Raw genomic sequence first — 16,194 nt, 5'->3', positions numbered from 1 at the left:
GAATTTTACAAGTACCAAGAAATATTGACTTGTTTTTTACTGTTGTTATTATCAATAACATTATTTTCACAGAGTAAGCGCTAAGAGAAGCGGGCAATGCCTTGACCCCAAACTGACTCTAAAAGTTTGTTCAGCTTGAACTAGTTTTAGTAGGAACATTTTTGTTCACCTTCTGAAGTAGCCATTAGAGAAAACTGTGGGAACACTTCACTAGGGCTAAATTCTTAAGTTCACCTAACTATAGTCAAAAGTTTAAAGTGTCTTAGTTTGATGTCTTTTTGGCTGGTCTGTTTCATGGTATCATGTTTTTAGAAAGACTTTTTCACAAAAAAGTAGAAAAAGGAAAAATAATAACAGAAGGGAACTACTACAAAAGTGCTGTTGGAAGCCTATTCCTCTTCAGATGCCACCAGCACTTAGAACTTTTTATCCAAAGCTCTTCATTTCCTACCAATATATATTTTTTTACTGTTCCAAAGGTAGAGAGGCTCTGAATAGCAAAAGTGCTGTGCTTTTTAAAACCTGCTGAACAACTTCTATCTCTAAGAGTACTGAAGTTTTGCCATACCAGTTTGAGTATGACAAACTGCAAAACATATGCATAAAAAAAATCTAGACTCTTCTAATTGTGCCAATCCATGATTTAAAAAAAAAAAAAAAAAAAACACTTACTTCTGGAGCCACGCAGCTGTTAAAATCCATCATATTTACAATTTTTATAAATGAATTTATTTTAATAAAAACAAGTTACTCTGTGAGCTTGATCTCCAAGCAGATTTATGTGGGCTGGCACAATCTGCTCTGCTAAACATATATTCATATTGCTTAAGTCTGCAACCAGGTTTTTTTTTTTTTTTTTTTTTTTTGAGTGGTGATGATAACAGTCTTACTTTGTACAAGGATACCAAGTAATTCGAAGCAATTCAGCAAAGGACATTGTTATCAGCATTGTGTTTTCTTGGACAGAATTGCCCTGTGGGCATGGCTCTAAACTGGGAGAATTCTGGGCTGCTGGCATTGGGCAGTGAACCAGGGAGACAGCTCATAGAGAGGAGGAGGTGACTCTATAAACTAGTGCTAAAGAAGAGGAGGAGGAAGAGGAAGAAAGCAAGGGAGGAAGTGGGGGTAGAATGTGGAGTTACAGTCAACAGCTCCATGTCCCTAAAGGGGTCTCTTCTCACCTTTCACTTTGAGACTTTTTTAATTTTTATTTTTTTGAGACAGAGTCTCACTCTGTCACCTGGGCTGGAGTCCAGTGATGCGATCTCAGCTCACTGCAACCTCTGCCTCCGGGTTTAAGCAATTTTCCTGCCTCAGCCTTCCCGAGCAGCTGGGACTACAGGTGCACACGGATATTTTAATTTTTATTTTATTATATATTTTTTTGCATTTTGGTAGAGATGGGGTTTCACTGTGTTGCCCAGGCTGGTCTCGAACTCCTGAGTTCAGGCAATTCGCCCGCCTCAACCTCCCAAAATGCTAGGATTGCAGGTGTGAGCCACCACACCCTGCCCACTTTGAGACATTTTTATGATCCTGTTTTTTTGCTTGGCTAGTAGACTATAAGTTCCTGGAAGACAGGAATGTTGCCTAACTCAGCTGTACATCCCCCACAGTGCCTGGTATATACCGGCACACACAAAAACTAGTCATTAAATGTGTAGACAAAAGAATGAATTACTTGAAGCATTTCCAGACCTCTTCCTCCATCTGAAGAGGTTCCCGGTGAGAGCAGTACCGCCCCTTGGGGGCGAATTGAAATTTTGCAGGGGCAGTTTTTGTTCTGCAATTCTGTTGTTGTCAGAGTATTTGCACTGTGAAAATTTATTTTAAAACTTTTCTTGATATTAGTGCATGCAGTATTTTATTATAAACGACTTTCTCTTTTTTCACCTTTATTAGAACATCACATTAGTTTCTTGAAATTATTTGTAGAGCTATTTGCATTAGGAATTTAACTCCAGAAGAGTAAAGCAGTGTTACATTTTTTCTTGTCAGTTCAGGGCATTGAATGTGGCAGGGTTGAACACCTTTACCTATAAGATCATTAAGCCTCATCGTACATACGTTTAAGGATTCTAAGATGAAACCTACAAATAAAAAGAACATATAGAACACTGATTTGAACAATTGGATTCCATGGCCGGGCGTGGTGGCTCTCGCCTGTAATCCCAGCACTTTGGGAGGCCGAGGCCGGCAGATCACTTGAGATCAGGAGTTCGAGACCAGCCTGGCAAAAATACAGAAATAGCCCCGCGTGGTGGCGGGCGCCTATAATCCCAGCTACTTGGGAGGCTGAGGCAGGAGAATGGCTTGAACCCGAAAGGCAGAGGTTGCAGTGAGCCGAGATCGCGCCTCCATTGCACTCTGGCCTGGCGACAGCGAGAGACTCCGTCTCAAAAAAAAAAAAAAAAAAAAAAATCAGACTTCCACTTGAAGCAACTCCATCTTTTAGGATTAATGTGTTTCAGTGGAGCTCTGCTGTCAAAGCACAAAGGGTCCCCGACTGGGATGGGGGCGGGGAGTGAAGTCAAGGGGCCCAGGAGCGCCCGAGCGTCCAGGGACCGGCGTGTGGAGCCGCCGGAGGGTGGGTCGCTGCTCCGCTTTGGTTCTGTTCCTCCGCGTTCTGACGGCGGCGTGCGCCGAAAGGAAAGGGAGGTGGGGAGGAGCGGCGACGCAGGGCGCTGTTCCCGAAAGCTCGGGTCTCGCTGGCCCCGCTGCGGGGCCGCTTCCCTGGAAGCCGTCGGGATGTGAAGCCCTTGACTCGGAAAGAAGCCTCTGGAAAAGGGAGTAGCTGGAGGAGGGCGTCCGAGGGGCAGAGTGGCTCCGCCTCGCCCGGCGGTTCCGAGTGCAGTTGAACTGAACTTTTGGTGTCTGCGGGTGGAGCTGCGGCCCGCGGAGGAAAGGGGTACGAAGCGAGAAGAGGTGGAGCTGCCGCTGACACGGGGCGCGGCGACTTCTGACGAGGCGCGCGGCTCAGGGCTGGACTCGCGGCTGCCGCCTAAGGGCGGGGCTTCCACCCAAAGGGGCGGGGCCTCGGTCGTGTAGCCCCAGGGGATGGGCGTGTGATGACAAGGGGCGTTTCAGTGGAAGGCAGCATGCTTACCTCTCACAACCCAGCAGCGACATTAGGAAGGCGGAGCGCAAGGAAGGCGGGCTGCCTTCTGTGCAGACCGGAGGGAAGACCAGGGCTTCCGTCGACAGCGGGCGGAGCGGTAGTCGGCAAGGGGCGGGGCCACTTAGAGCCTGGGAAGGCGGAGCTTCTCCTGACAGGGGGCGGAGCTTCCGCAGCCCGGGGCGGGGCTTCGTTGACAGAGGGGCGGGGCGGCTCCTACCTCCCGCGGTGCGCCAATCCCCGGGGTAGGGGTCGGGGTCGGACCCCAGTGGAACAGCAGGGTCTGGGATTGGGGAGGCCGGCGCCACACGGGGTGGGGGCGCGCGGAGGACGCGCGCGCGGGAGGGCCCTGCCTCGGCCGGTTCTCTTCCCTCCCCCTCCGCCCCCGGACGGCCGCTGGGGCGCGCGCCTCTCCTCGCACCCCCACCCTGGGTCCCCACGCTCCGCGGGCCACGGAGCTGCGGAGGCCCCTTTGTGGGCCCGCCGAGCGGTTCCGGGTTTAGGGTTCACAGGTCAGAGTTGACTCCCTGAAAAGTGCAGCCGGTTTGAAATGCAAGATGGCGGCGGCGTGGCGCTGAGAGGCGCGGCGGCCCCTGCAGGTAGTGGCGCGAGCCGGCTCCGCGACCAACGGGCCCGTAGACTCCTGGCTGCGGGTGGGAACCGGAGTTCAGAGTCCGCGGCCGGCACGGGAAAGGCGAGTGGCGCGGGGCCCGGCGCGGGGAGGGCGGCCTCAAAGCAGAGACCCCCTCGGGGCTGATCCCGCTCGCGGCGGCGGGTGGCGGGGGGACCGGGCGCGGGGCGTCTTGGGGGAGGGACGGGGCCTGCCTCGCGGCTGGGCAGTCGCCGCCGAGGGACTGACCCGCAGCCTCCCTCACTCTGAATGTCTCCGCCGCCGAAAGAGCTTGGGGGCGGGGGTTTCTCTGGAGGGAAAATTTTAGTCCTCTGCCTTGGTGGGGACTGAGTAACTTAGGATTGTTGAGGGGAGTGAAGACTGCGCATTCCCAGCGGAGGGCGCCGCCGGAGGGAGCACCCCAGTGCTGTTGGAAGTCCTAGGGGAGGTCAGGAGCGCTGTCCTCCTGGGGCTTGTGGCGGCATCGTGGGGACTCAGTCTCCCTGAGAGTCAGGAGAGATTCTCTTGCTGGAGCTGAGCGCACTGACTAAGGTTGGAGCCCCAGCAAACCCTTCGGGAGAAGTCTGTACCTCCAGTTCAAGGAAGACTGTGCGCACCCGTTTCGGGGCCAGGCCGTGCCCCAACTTTGGGAAAGGCTGGGAGTTGAGCCCTTAAGAACCCAATTACGATTGTGAGGAAGCCCTGGGATTTAGGCAGAAGTTAATTAAAGAGGATGGTAGGGGCGCGGGGGTGTGGGGAGGATGACCCAGGGGAATCCTCTAAGCCTTAGGGCTCACAGTGAAAGATCTACTAATTCCTCAAGGGAAATAAAGGGCTGGGAAGGAGGTGTGAGAGGAACGAGGTCTAAGGGCAGGAAAGGAGAGCGCTGGCAGATGCCTTTTCCTTTTATTTTTACACCAAAGTTGGAAGTAAAGGGACTTGGCAATTCTTTGTTTTAGTACCTTTCCTGTCCTTCTTTCCCCTCTGTGGGTAACTGTAAGGAAAGAGCATAGCCCCTGAGAAGGACAATATTCCATTTGATATCCTCAACTTAGGTTAGTGAAGGATCCAGCAGCTGAGAAGGCGTCAATAAGAGACAGCAGGCAGGGAAATTAGTACAGGGACTAGGGATAAGAAAAGAGGATACAGGGAAGATACCGGACAGAGCAGGAATTCCACAGCTCTTTTCTGTCAACTCAGCCCAGCTATTAAAAAAAAAAAAAAAAAATGCGAAGAGCTAATTTTTTAGAGAAAAATGTAAGAAAAGGCTGAGGGAATTGTGATGTGATTAGGTTGGGATTCCATGTAACTTAAAAGAAGCAATTCTCTTGGAGGTTAATATGATAGCAGAGAAAGGAAAAATCACAAAATTGGAAAATATACAGCGGTTCACGGTTAGGGAAGAAGGAGTTTCCCCCCAGGGAAGCGAATATTTGGTTTGGGGTGTGTGTGTATTCATAGATAAGAGCACTTTAGATTTGTTAGTATTGGTCATTGTGTCTCAATCTTTGTCTGAAAGCTTTAATTTGTGTTATATGGTGCTACATTAATTATCTTTGTTTCTGAAAAATTATTCTGAAAAAGTCATTTGTTTTTCTGTCGGGAGTAAAGATGAGCAGGAGTTGGTTTTAACAGGAAAACTGGCCCTAGGATACCCATCAATTATTTTAATTTCTAAAGTAGCAATTCTGACCCCTGATTTTAAGCGAAAGAAATGTGAGTACTGACAATGACAATAATGCAGTAACAGGACATAAAAGAAAAAAGGCTTTCATGAAATTTTTTTTGGCTTTTAGTTTTTCCTTCCTTTCCCAAAGTAGTTTAGGGCTAAGCAGACTATTATACAAAGTAACATGTATAATCATGGCCCTTTTCGATATAAAAGGATAGTATTTCTGTTATCAGTGAATCTTTTTTATTGAAGTACCTCTTCAGATGCCTTATTTAGCTGTCAGGATTAAAATGAGAATTAAAGAGTAATACTTGGGTAACTGATGACAGTGCTGATTCATAGAGATTTCTTGAACCATTCTTATATTTTCAAAAGACCTTTAACGTCTTCAATGGAAATGTTTTAAAGACACAGTTCAAGTATGAACTAGTTTAGAACTTCACATTTGGAACATTTTATGCATGTGTGCTGTTCTTTGGTTTCCTCAGTGTGCATGTAGCTCTAGTTTTATATTCAATTCTGAACAGATTAGGCTGGGCGAACCAGAGAGGCATTAATGCCAGATGGTTTGAAAATATGCTAAAGCCGAAAACATAAATGTGCCTGTGCTAGTGAACACTCATTAGTAGATTTCTTTCCTTTATAGCTAAGCTTATTATTTCACTGGATTTGGGGGGTAGTTCATGCATGATGTAGCAATTATTTCACCTTTAATGATAACTGTATTGTAAGTTCTTTTTCTTTTCAATACATGGGGACAAAGTTTTGCAGTTATTTTATTAATGAAATTAATAGTATAGGAGAGGTAGTTCATTTTGAAGATTTTTCTCCCTTTTGTATTATATTTTAGATTAAGATGGAAAAGTTATATTTTGATGTATTACATTTCTTTCTCATGCTAATTAAGCATAAAATGTGATATTTGAGACATAGTTTGCTGTCAAATTATGACAATACTTAAATGAAAATACTTTTAAAATCACAAATGTAGCTGAGGAAATAACCCTTTTATTTGTTTTGCAGCATTGTGGATTTGGGCTCAAAAGACTCTACTTAAATTAACAATGTTGAAAGTTCAGTACCTAGTTTTTAATCTAATATCATAGTCAATGCAATTATTCAGGGAGATTTTTTGAATGATCTATTGTACTGGCCAGTAATACACATTTTTAAGCCATTGTAAATATTTATTTATGTTGTGATAAGCACATTTACTGTTAAGGCTACATTTTTTGAATTAAAAACCCTTTTAAATAATCCTACCTGGTCGGGCGCGGTGGCTCAAGCCTGTAATCCCAGCACTTTGGGAGGCCGAGGCGGGTGGATCACGAGGTCAAGAGATCAAGACCATCCTGGTCAACATGGTGAAACCCCGTCTCTACTAAAAATACAAAAAATTAGCTGGGTATGGTGGCACGTGCCTGTAATCCCAGCTGCTCAGGAAGCTGAGGCAGGAGAATTGCCTGAACCCAGGAGGCGGAGGTTGCGGTGAGCCGAGATCGCGGCCATTGCACTCCAGCCTGGATAACAAGAGCGAAACTCCGTCTCAAAAAAAAAATTAATAATAATAATCCTACCTAATTTCAAAAGTAAATTATATTTCTGTTTTTAAAGCTATGATACTGTCTTCAGAATAAGAGCCAATGTTTCTATACAACTACTCATAAATTTTATTGTATCCTTGTTGCTTTGATACATTTGTAGTGATGAATAACTAGATTTGCATGACTGAAGTTGCTGACTTAGATTATTAATCAGAATATACATTTGAGTTTACATTTTGGAGATCCGCATTTTATACAGGGTCTTCTTAAATATTAATATTTAAGTTTTTATGTAGTTGCCAGGTTTCGATCTTAAAAGTTACTTAATCTTGGCATATTATGCTGTCAGTTTCCAATTTAAAAGGTAAAACTGTATACCTTTGGTCTAAACAAATGTGATAACATACTTTGGAAAAGAAGTATATATGAGCAGTTTAAGAATTATGTTTATTCTACGGTTATATTTCTAGTTTAAAAAAAAAGAATGAGCCGGGCGCGGTGGCTCAAGCCTGTAATCCCAGCACTTTGGGAGGCTGAGGCGGGTGGATCACGAGGTCGAGAGATCGAGACCATCCTGGTCAACATGGTGAAACCCCGTCTCTACTAAAGATACAAAAAATTAGCTGGGCATGGTGGCACGTGCCTGTAATCCCAGCTACTCAGGAGGCTGAGGCAGGAGAATTGCCTGAGCCCAGGAGGCGGAGGTTGCGGTGAGCCGAGATCGCGCCATTGCACTCCAGCCTGGGTAACAAGAGCGAAACTCCATCTCAAAAAAAAAAAAAAAAAAAGAATGATGTTTATTCAATTGAATAAATCCTTTTTTTTTTTTTTAAGACAAGGTCTCATTCTGTTGCCAAGGCTGGGGTGCAGTGGCATGATCATGGCTCACTGTACCCTTAAACTCCTAGGCTCAAGCCGTCCTCTCTCCTCAGCCTCTTGAGTAACTAGGACTACAGTCATGTATCACCCACGCCTGGCTAATTTTTAAATTTTTTTGTAGAGATGGGGTCTTGCTATGTTGGCCTACCTGGTCTCAAACTCCTGGCCTCAAGCAGTCCTCCTACCTTGTCCTCCCAAAATGCTGGGATTACAGGCGTGAGCCACTGCACTCAGCCAAATAAATCATTTTTAATGCAGGATTTTAATTTTCAGTTCTTAGTTTTAGATTAAAAAAAGATAATATTATCAGAATTTATCTTAACAAAATTAAAATATTAAAGTCAGAGCCATATCATTAATTATTATAAATAAAATAACTCTTTGATCACATGTTGGTGATTTCCTATTTCTCAAGATTTCTAACTTCATTTTTCCCCTTCCTAAAAGTCTTTCTTTTCCTTTTTTTTTTTTTTAGTGAGAAATGAAAGAAGATAGGAGGTTCTGATATTTCTAAGCACTTAACTCATAATTGTGTTTTTCTTCTACATTTATTCTCTTTTACCATCCAATATTGTTAAAAAGAAGTTTATTTAAACTTTGCTAGACCTGGCTATACTGGGGAGGAGGGGAAGGGGGATCATGAGAAGAGAGCAATTTCTCTTCGTTACTATGATAAAATTATGTATATCATAATTTTGCTAGTTCTGTGAAATAACCCTTAAATATGTCATACAGTACTGATTCATTTTGGAGCTAAGGTCAGAAAAAGTGTGTGGGGGAGAGGTTAAATTTGATTGATTAATATCTGCCTGTTGAAGCCAGCTTGTTCCAGCATGATTTAATATGCTCAAAGGTATAAAATGGCAAATAAATTTTATTGGTTGGTTGTTACCCAGCTTCTTAAAGTGTTTTATCATTTGTCAACAGTTAGCAAATTTTAAACAAAGATTTCTTTGCTAACATTCATTGTGTTCTAAGTACCAAGAAATAGTCCAAAAACTTTACATGTGTTACCTGTTTCAGCCCTCGCAACCCTGTTAAGTAAGTAGTATCCTATTTTTTTTTTTTTTTTTTTTTTTTTTTGAGACGGAGTTTTGCTCTTGTTACCCAGGCTGGAGTGCAATGGCGCGATCTCGGCTCACCGCAACCTCCTCCTCCTGGGTTCAGGCAATTCTCCTGCCTCAGCCTCCTGAGTAGCTCGGATTACAGGCACGCGCCACCATGCCCAGCTAATTTTTTTGTATTTTTAGTAGAGATGGGGTTTCACCATGTTGACCAGGATGGTCTCGATCTCTCGACCTCGTGATCCACCCGCCTCGGCCTCCCAAAGTGCTGGGATTACAGGCTTGAGCCACCGCGCCCGGCAGTAGTATCCTATTAATATTACTAGCACCATTTATAGATGACAGGGCTGAAGCACAGATAGACTAAACCATTTGTCTAAAGCCACACAGCTAGTAAGTGGCAGTGCTGGATTTGAACGAGTCTATTTCAAAGCCCAAACTCTTGGTCTTTTTTTATAATCCATCTACTACCAGAACAGCTTGTTCTGTTTTATTATATAATGTTCATAGCTGAGATGAGCTCTTTAATTTTTGAAATTCACTCATACTAAATTAAGAAAAATACTTTGAATTAGATAGAAATGTTCTAAAGTAATCCCAGTATCAGAACTTAAATAACATCAGGCAACTAGGATTTTCATTCAAAGGCACTGATGAGCTCATTTTTGCTTCTCTGGTATCCTTGTGCCTTTACATGTCTTGGCAGCTCTTCTCAAGAGACTCATTCGGTAAAACATCTTGCAATTACTGTGTGATTTTAAGAATGGATTGAAATAGGTTACCAGTTTCCTACGGTATTAATAATTCATTTTGGAAAATAACTTTCCCTCTTCGGCACCTGTTTCCTATCTTCTCTTCTAGTCCACATGCTGTAGATTGATGACTAATGGGTGGCCGAACAACGAGATACCAGGAAATGAAATTGTAGAGGCCCAGGCTACCGAGATAACAAGATGCTCCACTGGGCCTACCAGGAAAATGCTCTTTTGCTTTTCATGAAAATAATGTACTTATTCAGCCTAAGTTTTAACTTAACCTAGAGGTATTTTACCAGAGGTCTGGTGTATTTATTTCTTGATGTGAGAAGTTTCTTCATAAACTTGTATGTAATAATAGCAGGAATCAAAAAATAAGGTATTTGGGAAAATAATCTTCTTTAATATTCATTCATTATGGTTTACAGAGTATATTGCTCAAAGAATACAACAAAAGGCCGGGCACGGTGGCTCATGCCTATAATCCCAGCACTTTGGGAGGTCAAGGTGGGCAGATCACCTGAGGTCAGGAGATCGAGACCATCTTGGCCGACATGGTGAAACCCCGTCTCTTCTAAAAATACATAACTTAGCTGGGCATGGTGGCACATGCCTGTAATTCCAGCTACTTGGGAGGTTGAGGCTGGAATCACTTGAACCAGGGAGTGGAGGTTCCAGTGAGCTGAGATTGCACCACTGCACTCCAGCCTGGTGACAGAGCAAGATTCCATCTCAATAATAATAATAATAATAATAATAGTAATGATGCAATAAAAATGCTTTAACCCTGGCCAGGTGCGGTGGCTCACACCTGTAATCCCAGCACTTTGGGAGGCCGAGGCAGGTGGATCACAAGGTCAAGAGATCGAGACCATCCTGGTCAACATGGTGAAACCCCGTCTCTACTAAAAATACAAAAAAATCAGCTGGGCATGGTGGTGCGTGCCTGTTATCCCAGCTACTTAGGAGGCTGAGGCAGGAGAATTGCCTGAACCCAAGAGGCGGAGGTTGCGGTGAGCCGAGATCGCGCCATTGCACTCCAGCCTGGGTAACAAGAGTGAAACTGTTTCAAAAAAAAAAAAAATGCTTTAACCCTTCAAAAGTATTATTTATGTATATGCTGGTAAGAGAAGCAATTGTAGCTTTATTAAAGTTTTCTGATTTGTTTAATTGCTCTAGGTTATATACTACAGCATACTTGGACAATAATTGAATTTTCAGAGAATTATTTTCTATTTATTTGATTGCACAGTATCAATGCTTCACAGTGCACTGACTGTAAAGCCATTTGGTAGTTCAGGCAAAACAACATAGGTAAACACCAGTCATTCTGTTAGATAACCCTAAGTTTAGGGATTGAGTGCTACTAGTTTATTTTTAACTTGTTATTGGCTTGTGTTGTCAGCATGAATAATCCTCTCCATTCCAATTAATTAACATAATAAATTAGGATACAAATATCACTAGGTTTATGTACAAACACATAAACATATACAACTACTCCTATTTTGTAGTTTAACTAAATTGTCTTCATAACCTTTGTGCACTCATTTAAAAGAACTCCCAATTTCTACATCTCAATTTTTACATTACAGACTGCATATATTCACATTTTGAAATCTTATTGAAAATGGTCTAACAGTTATTTGGTTGTTCTGTATAATATAAATATTTATTTATTTATTTTAGAGTTGGGGTTTCACCATAATGGCCAGACTGGTCTTGAGCTCCTGACCTCAGGTCATCTCCACTGGCCTCCCAAAGTGCTGGGATTACAGGCGTGAGCCACCGTGCCTGGCCAAATATAATTTTTTAATGTATAGTTTTTGTGTTTCCTACCAATATTAGGATTGGCATTTAGATGGTTCTTTTAAAGTTTTAATAAAGGAATAAACTTTTTTTTTCAAAATTACATTTATTTTATTTATTTATTTTTTTTGAGACGGAGTTTCGCTCTTGTTACCCAGGCTGGAGTGCAATGGCACAATCTCGGCTCACCACAACCTCCGCTTCCTGGATTCAAGCAATTCTCCTGCCTCAGCCTCCTGAGTAGCTGGGATTACAGGCATGTGCCACCATGCCCAGCTAATTTTTTGTATTTTTAGTAGAGACGGGGTTTCACCGTGTTGACCAGGTTGGTCTCGATCTCTCGACCTCGTGATCCACCCGCCTCAGCCTCCCAAAGTGCTGGGATTACAGGCTTGAGCCACCGCGCCCGGCTACCTTTATTTATTTAAAGCTAAGGCATAAATTTTAAAAATTTCCTAAGGCTAAATTATATCTAGAATAATAAAATCTTACTTTTTTGTAGGAGAAGACAGACAGCTGCTTTGGACCTATTGGTAATGATGGCCTGAGCTAAACATCTAACTAGAAGGGATACCCTTCCATTTCAAAGAACAGAATGCTAAGGAAGCTGTGGCAAGTATGTGTTTCATTGTTTTGGTATGGTAAAACTCAGATACGGAATGTACTCACTTTAGATCCCATGATACTATATTTGGCTAAAGTTTTTAAAAGCTTTCCTTAAAAAGCAGCAATCATATGCTTAACACTTTTTTTAAATGTACTTTCAAATTTTAAGAGCTCTAACTATAGGACTGCTTTAATTTCAAAGGAGACAGTATCACACTTCGTAATAACTCTTATATGGTATATTTATAATTGATTTTAAAATTAGTATTTGATGAAACCTGCTGTGTGTCAGGCACTATACCCGGTGCTATGATACCAGAGGTAAACAAGACTAATGCACCTATGGGAAAATTGATTTAGAAATTTTGCTATGTTTTTGCCTGTATCCAGAAAAATGCTTCAAAACATACAAGAACAAATCCTGAAACTATGTTTTCAATATGCAGGCTACTAATAATAGTTAATTATAAGAGTTAGGATATTAATTAACAATTAAATACTCTTACTTATATTAACCATACCAAAACTTAAATATTTGAATATAGATCCTTTTGTAGTTCATAAATGTGATGATTAGGTTTTCATGCTCATGTGTGAAATGTGCCTTTCTCAAACCTTGTTATGACACTGGCACATTACCTATCTGATGTAAAAAAATGTAATAAATATTTGAATATATTTGTCTATAATTGCTTTTATATTTTATCTGATTAATTAATTGGCTTTTGTAAGAAGCGTTTATCCAATTGTTACTTTAGATGATTCCAGAAAATACTAGGAAAGATTTAATAAACATTAATGTGCTGGTTCACTTTCATTTTTAAAAAATTGATAAGAGTTCTTGTAAGTTGATATTACCAATGCTGATTGCTATTATCTTTCAAAGTATTTTGGAAAATCAAATCATTATATCCTCAGTGAAGTAGGTAACAGTTACCTTACGTTTATAAATAGGGAAGATAATGACCAGATGAACAGTTTTTCAGTCTTCAAAGATAATCTCACTTGGAACTGAGAATTGCATTCTTGTGTTAGACTGGCTGTAAAAGACTTAACACACCTTCTTGAGAAAAGTAGGGAAAAACTATTTTCAGCAGAAAATTGCTTTTGTATCACATTTACAAACTATTCACAAGAGATTTCATGATAGTGCTAGTTTATTTTATTTATTTGTTTATTTATTTATTTACTTATTTATTTTTTGAGACAGAGTCTCGCTCTGTCACCCAAGCTGGAGTACAGTGGCACAATCTCGGCTCACTGCAACTTCTGCCTCCAGGGTTCAAGCAATTCTCCTGCCTCAGCCTCCCGAGTAGCTGGGACAGTATGCACATACAACTACACCCGGCTAATATTTGTATTTTGAGTAGAGACGGGGTTTCCCCATATTGGCCAGGCTGGTCTTGAACTCCTGACTTCGTGATCCACCTCCCTCCGACTCCCAAAGTGTTGGAATTATAGGTGTGAGCCACTGTACCCGGCTCATAGTGCTAGTTTACATATCAGTTTCAAAGTATTATGTACCTACCTACCTAGCTGCCAGCTGCAGGGAGAAATCTAGGATGTTAGTGTCTTGGGGAGAGACCTATCTAAAAGAAACTTCACAAGGCCGGGCGCGGTGGCTGAAGCCTGTAATCCCAGCACTTTGGGAGGCCGAGGCGGGTGGATCACGAGGTCAAGAGATCGAGACCATCCTGGTCAACATGGTGAAACCCCGTCTCTACTAAAAATACAAAAAATTAGCTGGGCATGGTGGCGCGTGCCTGTAATCCGAGCTACTCAGGAGGCTGAGGCAGGAGAATTGCCTGAACCCAGGAGGCGGAGGTTGTGGTGAGCCGAGATCGCGCCATTGCACTCCAGCCTGGGTAACAAGAACGAAACTCCATCTCAAAAAAAAAAAAAAAAAGAAAAAAAAAAAAAACTTCACTCCTCAAATCTGCGGTCAGAGCTTGCCAGAAGAAATCTGTCTAGCTTGGATTCTTCTTTAATCTTTAGTGTCATTAAGGTCTGCTTTCTCAGATGGAAAAAAACAGGTAGAGAGGATAGGGTTTCTTATCTTTCAGCCTTAATTAGCATTAGCAAAGGTATCCTCTGAAATTTGATTATCTTTGACCACAGTGTCTTAGATGCTTTCACTTTTATCCTTTTCATTCCTGTCTGTATATTCACTTTAATATCTGATTTTCAATTGTCTTGAGACTATTTTTCAGACAGTTTGCTTGAGATTTCTCTCTCAGGTAATGATTCTTAAGTTACCAGCAATCTTTAATAACATTTGCTGTGGACATAAATTTGTGTTGTCCAATTCCTAATTTAATTTTTTAAGAACTTGATGTTTCTAAATATTTTAACATTTAATTTTTATTTTTAGATTTTTTTTTTTTTTTTTTTTTGAGGCTGAGTTTCACTCTTGTTACCCAGGCTGGAGTGCAATGGCACGATCTCGGCTCACCGCAACCTCCGCCTCCTGGGTTCAGGCAACTCTCCTGCCTCAGCCTCCTGAGTAGCTGGGATTACAGGCACACGCCACCATGCTCAGCTAATTTTTTGTATTTTTAGTAGAGACGGGGTTTCACCATGTTGACCAGGATGGTCTCGATCTTGTGATCCACCCACCTCGGCCTCCCAAAGTGCTGGGATTACAGGCTTGAGCCACCGCGCCCGGCCTATTTTTAGATTTTAACTTTGAAAATATCTTAATTGTGTAAGTCACCTTCTCCTCGCTCTGTTGCCCAGGCTGGAGTGCAGTGGGGCACTCTCGGCTCTCCACAACCTCTGCCTCTCAGGTTCAGGCAATTTTCCTGCCTCAGCCTCTCAAGTAGCTGGGATTACAGGTGTACACCACCACACCTGGCTAATTTTTGTATTTTTAGTAGCGATAGGGTTTTACCATGTTGGTCAGGCTGGTCTTGAACCCCTGACCTCGTGATCCACCCTCCTCAGCCTCCCAAAGTGCTGGAATTACAGGCATGAGCCACCGCACCTGGCTGTAGATACCTCTTGTTTTAATCTGACCTCATTGTTTGTACTGCTTAGGCATTCGGTGATTTTTGTGGGTTTGTAACTTTCAGTTTAATATAAACATGTAAATTTAAGTGTTTTCAGCTGGCTAAACAGAACTCTTGACTCAGAGAGAGAGAAGTGAAACTAAATAGAATACAGAATCCTAAACTTTCTCAGTATATATATATATATATATATATATATATATATGCAGATTCTAAGGGATTCTCTGTGTGTATATTTTTGCTACCTAAGAACAGTTTTATTTAGTTGATGCTACATCAAAATTAACATGATCCCTAAAAACTATAGTATCTTCTAAATTTTTTTTTTTTTGAGACGGAGTTTTGCTCTTGTCGCCCTGGCTGGAGTGCAATGGCACCATCTTGGCTCACTGCAACCTCTTCCTTCAGTGTTTAAGTGATTCTCCTGCCTCAACCTCCTGATTAGCTGAGATTATAGGCGCCCACCACCACACTTAGCTAAGTTTTGTATTTTTAGTAGAGACAGGGTTTCACCATGTTGGCCAGGCTGATCTCGAACTCCTGACCTCAGGTGATCAACCCTCCTCAGCCTCCCGAAGTGCTGGGATTACAAGTGTGAGCCAACACACTTGGCTCTGAATGTTGTTATTTGATCCAGAATTGGTGTAAAAAACAAAGTTTGTGGCTCGGCACAAACACTTTGGGAGGCTGAGGCAGGTGGATGATGAGGTCAGGAGTTCAAGACCAGCCTGGCCAAGATGGTGAAACCCTGTCTCTACTAAAAAACCACAAAAATTAGCTGGACATGGTGGTGCGCACCTGTAATCCCAACTACTCGGAAGGCTGAGGCAGAGAATTGCTTGAACCCAGGAGGCAGAGGTAGAGAATTGCTTGAACCTGGGAGGCGGAGGTTGCAATGAGCCAAGGTTGCGCCACTGCACTCCAGCCTGGATGACAGAGTGAGACTCCATCTTAAAAAAAAAACAACAAAAACCCAAAGTTTGTTTTTCTTCACATAAAATCTTACCAAATAACATACTTTTGTGGCTAACTAGGCCAACATACTGTTATCTGTTAATCATTTAATTTGAAGTCCAAGACAGCCAAAAAAAAAAAAAAAACAAAAAAAACCAGAAGCTTGCAAATTCCTAGC

General features: G+C 42.4%; 1 protein-coding gene and 1 non-coding gene across 4 annotated transcripts in view; both read left to right on the top strand.

Moving 5' to 3' along the window:
• Positions 1-3,097: 3,097 nt before the first annotated feature.
• ZHX1 (zinc fingers and homeoboxes 1) overlaps positions 3,098-16,194 on the top strand; it is a 31,673-nt gene continuing 18,576 nt past the window's right edge. Inside the window, exons 1-2 of one of the 3 annotated variants that reach the window (XM_074387102.1) lie at positions 3,098-3,809; positions 11,951-12,064. The gene's annotated coding sequence lies outside the window, so the exon portion shown is untranslated. The remainder of the gene's footprint in view (positions 3,810-11,950; positions 12,065-16,194) is intronic. The other 2 variants (XM_039464413.2, XM_039464412.2) reach the window with 2 other exon arrangements.
• LOC120362444 (small nucleolar RNA U13) lies at positions 12,600-12,703 on the top strand. The gene has a single exon (XR_005578351.1). It is a non-coding gene; the product is annotated as a small nucleolar RNA U13 (small nucleolar RNA).

The sequence above is a fragment of the Saimiri boliviensis genome, chromosome 15 (genome assembly GCF_048565385.1).
Source record: "Saimiri boliviensis isolate mSaiBol1 chromosome 15, mSaiBol1.pri, whole genome shotgun sequence".
Lineage (NCBI taxonomy): Eukaryota > Metazoa > Chordata > Mammalia > Primates > Cebidae > Saimiri > Saimiri boliviensis.
Note: the sequence above shows the minus strand (reverse complement) of the source record. Positions and strands in the feature narration are given on the sequence as shown.